Here is a 7132-nt window from a genome sequence, read left to right as displayed (position 1 = left end):
AACAAGAAGACCCTTCACTGGAAACTCTGTGTCATTTTCTTCTGTGTAAACGTCTGTCTATAGATCCCCTCTGCACCTGAAACCTCCTTCCCCAAACCATCCAAACCAACTTCCCAAACCATCTTCCCCAAACCTCCTTCTCCAAACCACCTTCCCCAAGCCATCAGGGTTTATGGGCACATTTCTCTAAAATGTCTTTGTATTAACAAGGAGACCCTTCGCTGGAAACTTTGTATCATTTTCTTCTCTGTGTAAACCTCTGTCTGTAGATCCCCTCTGCATCTGAAACCTCCTTCCCCAAACCATCCAAACCACCTTCCCCAAACCATCCAAACCTCCTTCCCCAAACCACAAACCAGCTTCCCCAAACCATCTACCCCAAACCACCTTCCCCAAACCATCAGGGTTTATGGGCACATTTCTCTAAAACGTCTTTGCATTAACAAGAAGACCCTTCACTGGAAACTCTGTGTCATTTTCTTCTGTGTAAACGTCTGTCTGTAGATCCCCTCTGCACCTGAAACCTCCTTCCCCAAACCATCCAAACCACCTTCTCCAAACCATCTTCCCCAAGCCATCAGGGTTTATGGGCACATTTCTCAAAAAATGTCTTTGTATTAACAAGAAGACCCTTCACTGGAAACTTTGTATCACTTTCTTCTCTGTGTAAACCTCTGTCTGCAGATCCCATCTGCATCTGAAACCTCCTTCCCCAAACCACCTTCCCCAAACCATCCAAACCTCCTTCCCCAAACCATCCAAACCTCCTTCCACCATCCAAACCACCTTCCCCAAACCACAATCCACCTTTCCCAAACCATCTTCCCCAAACCACCTTCTCCAAAACACCTTCTCCAAACCATCTTCCCCAAACCTCCTTCTCCAAATCACCTTCCCCAAACCACCTTCCACAAACCATCAGGGTTTATGGGCACATTTCTCTAAAACGTCTTTGCATTAACAAGAAGACCCTTCACTGGAAACTATGTGTCATTTTCTTCTCTGTGTAAACGTCTGTCTGTAGATCCCCTCTGCACCTGAAACCACCTTCCCCAAACCATCCAAATCACCTTCCCCAAACCACCTTCCCCAAACCATCTTCCCCAAACCCCCTTCTCCAAATCACCTTCCCCATACCACCATCCCAAACCATCTTCCCCAAACCTCCTTCTCCAAACCACCTTCCCCAAGCCATCAGGGTTTATGGGCACATTTCTCTAAAATGTCTTTGTATTAACAAGGAGACCCTTCACTGGAAACTTTGTATCATTTTCTTCTCTGTGTAAACCTCTGTCTGTAGATCCCCTCTGCATCTGAAACCTCCTTCCCCAAACCATCCAAACCTCCTTCCCCAAACCATCTTCCCCAAACCACCTTCTCCAAACCATTAGGGTTTATGGGCACATTTCTCTAAAACGTCTTTGCATTAACAAGAAGACCCTTCACTGGAAACTCTGTGTCATTTTCTTCTGTGTAAACGTCTGTCTGTAGATCCCCTCTGCACCTGAAACCTCCTTCCCCAAACCATCCAAACCACCTTCTCCAAACCATCTTCCCCAAGCCATCAGGGTTTATGGGCACATTTCTCAAAAAATGTCTTTGTATTAACAAGAAGACCCTTCACTGGAAACTTTGTATCACTTTCTTCTCTGTGTAAACCTCTGTCTGCAGATCCCCTCTGCATCTGAAACCTCCTTCCCCAAACCACCTTCCCCAAACCATCCAAACCTCCTTCCCCAAACCATCCAAACCTCCTTCCACCATCCAAACCACCTTCCCCAAACCACAATCCACCTTTCCCAAACCATCTTCCCCAAACCACCTTCTCCAAAACACCTTCTCCAAACCATCTTCCCCAAACCTCCTTCTCCAAATCACCTTCCCCAAACCACCTTCCACAAACCATCAGGGTTTATGGGCACATTTCTCTAAAATGTCTTTGTATTAACAAGGAGACCCTTCACTGTAAACTTTGTATCATTTTCTTCTCTGTGTAAACCTCTGTCTGTAGATCCCCTCTGCACCTGAAACCACCTTCCCCAAACCATCCAAATCACCTTCCCCAAACCACCTTCCCCAAACCATCTTCCCCAAACCCCCTTCTCCAAATCACCTTCCCCATACCACCATCCCAAACCATCTTCCCCAAACCTCCTTCTCCAAACCACCTTCCCCAAGCCATCAGGGTTTATGGGCACATTTCTCTAAAATGTCTTTGTATTAACAAGGAGACCCTTCACTGGAAACTTTGTATCATTTTCTTCTCTGTGTAAACCTCTGTCTGTAGATCCCCTCTGCATCTGAAACCTCCTTCCCCAAACCATCCAAACCTCCTTCCCCAAACCATCTTCCCCAAACCACCTTCTCCAAACCATTAGGGTTTATGGGCACATTTCTCTAAAACGTCTTTGCATTAACAAGAAGACTCTTCACTGGAAACTCTGTGTCATTTTCTTTTGTGTAAACGTCTGTCTGTAGATCCCCTCTGCACCTGAAACCTCCTTCCCCAAACCATCCAAACCACCTACTCCAAACCATCTTCCCCAAACCTCCTTCTCCAAACCACCTTCCCCAAACCATCCAAACCACCTTCTCCAAACCATCTTCCCCAAACCATCAGGGTTTATGGGCACATTTCTCAAAAAATGTCTTTGTATTAACAAGAAGACCCTTCACTGGAAACTTTGTATCATTTTCTTCTCTGTGTAAACCTCTATTTGTAGATCCCCTCTGCATCTGAAACAATGTATCTCACTCCTCCTCTTTCTCTGATATCTATGCAGATTGCAATGTGTAGCTTTAGCTCTTCGCACTTCTCTTCCATTCTGCCCAGCTGATCATGACGACTTCCCTGATTCCTTCCCCCCCCTTATCACCAACATTCTACTTATGCTTACATAAAAACTTTGTTTTTATTACATATCTTATTTTAGCAACCAGTGATGTGATCACTGGGTCTCTGTGCTTCTCTATGCAATTCAGTCTGGCTTCTTTAATTTGTCGGAGGGTGGCAACAAGATCACCCACCAGTTGAATTTCAGATGGTTCATAAGGAATCGGCCAAAAATTTGCACAATCTATGGCCAGCTTAACTTGTTACCAATGACAGCACCTTTCAGTTAACACTAAAAATTCTGATCTAAAGCCCCAATGAAGGAGCTTAATTAAAACCCCGAAACGCGTTGATAGACAACAACAAACAGCATCTTTGACCTATTTGTCCGACTAATATTGATAAGGCTTTAGCCCTCTGGTTTGGGGTAGACTTCTCAACATTTGTTGTATCATATTTTGCATTCCATTGAAGGTAAAGCATTTCTCGGGCCATAATATGTGACACGCCATAGTATGTGACACGCCAGATGTTTTGAAACTACATTTCCCATGATGCTCAACTACACTGCAGAGTGCATGAGAATCATGGGAAATGTAGTTCCAAAACATCTGGGGTGCCAAGGTTCACCAACACTGGTCTATTTTATGCAACAGCCTCTGTTTTTTTTTTTCTTTCTCTGGTCAAGGATTAAAAGGTGAAGGAAGTTCTAGCCTTCCCCGACTTTGATGTCGAACATTTTCCCTCACTTCCTGTCTGGTACTGCTGTAACGGCGCCCACAACACAGGAAAAAAACCCGGCATAGGTTCTAAAAATAAATGAATAAACGAAATACATGTATTTACTACATACATGATTTAATAAAATAAACAAATACATACATAAATTAAATAAATAACAAAATAAATAATAAATACACAAACAAGTAAAATATAAAATAAATAAACAAACAAGTAATTAAATAAATAAATAATAATAAAATTGAATAACACATAAATAATGTAAATAAATAATAAATAATTTAATGAAATGAATAATACATAAGTAAATTAAATATAAAATAAATACATCAAATAATATCTAAATTAATAATACATAAAAAATTAAAACAAAATAATAAATAAATTAACTAAATGAATAATAGATAAACAAATTAAAATAAAAAATAAATAACTTAACTAAATAAATAATACATTAGTAAACTAAATATGTAAAATAAATAAATAAAGTAACTAAATTAATAACACATAAATACATTAAGCCCCCATTCACGCTGAATGTGGCTTTTGAAACTGCACCACTTCAGTGCGACTTCATCTGCTGCTTGCCGACATCTGTGCGATCTCATGCGCAGATGTACAATGCAAGTCACACACGAAATCGCGAAAAGAAATAGTGAAGGAACTTTTTTTTAAAATCGCGCTCCTTCAAAATCGCACCGATTGAAACAGTGCCATAGAAATACATTGGATGCGACTTTAGGGGCAATTTGGTAAATTACATGTCACACCGGTGTGAATAGGTGCTAAATATCAAAATCAATCAAATAAATAAATAATAAATAAACTACTGCAAATGAATAATAAATAAATGTAGAAAAAAAGTAATTTAAATAAATACATAAATAAATAATAAATAAAATGGATTTAAAGAAAAATAAGGACAGTTGTTTTTCCTTTCCTTCATCCCTCGTTTCAACATGACAGGCATTATTTATTGGCCAGACGCTTCATGTTTTCTCTTTTTTTTTTCATCCTTATTATGGATGGGGAGATAATTAGTTTCAGGAGGAAGAAAAATGACAACAGAAAAAAAAAATTGATGGCGTCAAGCAGCTGAGATGGCGAGGCGTTGAGTATTTTCTCCCGGGTGAAGCCTTTGAACATGCTCATTGTCCAGGAAAATTCCAATGGCTATGGGGGAGACAGAATGAAACGATTGGTCCATCTCTCCATTGGCTGCGTCCTATGAGCGCGGCGGGTGTAGGCGTTGTATGATACATCACCCCGGTATCGCTCGTAAGGACGCCGCCACGTGTCTTTCCAGATGTGTCTGCGACAAGGTGGAGTCGGGGGTTGCGCTGCCATCTTGTGGTTATAAGTTGAATTTAAAGGAGGGCTGGGCTCTTTTAAGGCTGGATTCACACCTATGCATTTTTAGTGCTTTTTGCATTTTGCAGATTTGCAGTACAGTCCATTTAGCATTGTTTCCTATGGAACACGTATCCATAATTCTATTCTTTTTATTTATTGTTTTGTTATATTATTTATTGCATTTATTATGTTCCATACCTAAAGTGTATCCAAAGCAAAAACTTTGTTTTTTTTTAGTTATGGATAGAGTTTTTTTTCTTTTTTTTTACTACTGTTTGTGTTCCAAATGAGGAAATTTCCCTTTGTTCCCTATCCTATAGACCAGTGATGGCGAACCTTGGCATCCCAGATGTTGTGGAACTACATTTCCTCTTGATGCTAATGCACTCTGCAGTGTAGTGGAGCATCATGGGAAATGTAGTTCCAAAACATCAGGGGTGACAAGGTACACCATCACTGCTATCGATATACCAGGGGGAATCGTTTTAGACAGTTGTCACTGGAATACAGGTAACCCCCATTGGAAGATTTATCCTCACCTCCTGTTTCAGTGACAACTGTAAAAATTTTCACATTTTCTTCTTTCAATCTGATGACAGCGCCCCCCCAAGGACAAATAGGGTGACTTCACCTGGGGGGTTCTAACCCTTTCACACTCTACCCAAAGCTACAAAAATATTCTAAGTGTAGCAAGGTCCCATGCCTCCTTCAGTCCAATGAGAACCTCCAGAGCCAGGGACAGCGGACATCCTTCTGTATAGAGTGGGTTGCAAGGCATAGTGGGTGTAATGCAAGATAGATTCATGGGCGCCAGACACTTCTTAAATGCAAAGAGATTTTTTTTTCTCTTGAACATAACTGTGGGAGAGAGGGTTAGGGCCAGGACACCCTTAGGTAGTTGCAATGTTAATTGGCAGACTCCGAGACTTCTACAGGTAGACAGCCATGCAGGGAAAGGCATCCAGCAAGACACCACACCTGCATGTGTAGGAATGCTGTCTCCTATGGCAACAGTCTTCGAACACTTCCTAACACAAGTTATAATGAACTCCTTTAGCTCCCAGTCTCTCTCACTACAGGGGCGTAGGGAGGGGGTGGCTGGGGGGGCTGAAGCCCTGAACATGACCCCGAAAAGCCCCGAGTCTATGGAATGCTGCATACCATTGTTAGCCCCGAGCTCCGGGCGCCGGGACCGATCTGATTGCGGGTGCGGCCGAAAGTGGCCGAGTGCGGCCGAAAGTAGCTGAGTCCCCGAGTGCCATAGCAGCCGAGTGCGGCCGAAAGTAGCCGAGTTAGTCCCCGAGTGCCATATTGGCTGAAAGTGGCCGAGTGCAGCCGAAAGCAGCCAAGTCCCAGAGTGCCAAAGCGGCCGAGTGCAGCCGAAAGTGGCCGAGTGCCGCAGCTCCCGCCTTCTGGAGCGGGACGTGTGACGTGACATCCATTTTAGCCTGCTGGCTCCAGAAGGCGGGAACGCTACATCCCCTCTCGGGTGGGTGGCTCTCCTCTCCTCCTCGGCTCCTCTCTGACGGTGACAAGTGACTGACTGCCTGCTGTGACCGCACATCACGGCTGAGCTGAGGTAGGTCAGACACACAGTGTGTGTATGTAGGTCAGTGGTCAGTGTATGTAGGTCAGGCAGGTCAGCGGTCAGTGTATGTAGGTCAGGCAGGTTAGCAGTCAATGTATGTAGGTCAGTGTATGTAGGTCAGTGGTCAGTGTATGTAGGTCAGTGGTCAGTGTATGTAGGTCAGTGTATATAGGTCATTGTATGTAGGTCAGTGTATGTAGGTCAGGTAGGTCAGTGTATGTAGGTCAGGTAGGTTAGCAGTCAGTGTATGTTGGTCAGTGTATGTAGGTCAGTGGTCAGTGTATGTAGGTCAGTGTATGTAGGTCAGTGGTCAGTGTATGTAGGTCAGTGTATGTAGGTCAGTGGTCAGTGTATGTAGGTCAGGCAGGTCAGTGGTCAGTGTATGTAGGTCAGTGGTCAGCGTATGTAGGTCAGTGTATGTAGGTCAGTGGTCAGTGTATGTAGGTCAGTGGTCAGTGTATGTAGGTCAGTGGTCAGTGTATGTAGGTCAGGCAGGTCAGTGGTCAGTGTATGTAGGTCAGTGGTCAGTGTATGTAGGTCAGTGGTCAGTGTATGTAGGTCAGGCAGGTCAGTGGTCAGTGTATGTAGGTCAGGCAGGTCAGTGGTCAGTGTATGTA

Source organism: Aquarana catesbeiana, linkage group LG13, assembly GCF_042186555.1.
Source record: "Aquarana catesbeiana isolate 2022-GZ linkage group LG13, ASM4218655v1, whole genome shotgun sequence".
NCBI lineage: Eukaryota > Metazoa > Chordata > Amphibia > Anura > Ranidae > Aquarana > Aquarana catesbeiana.
Note: the sequence above shows the minus strand (reverse complement) of the source record.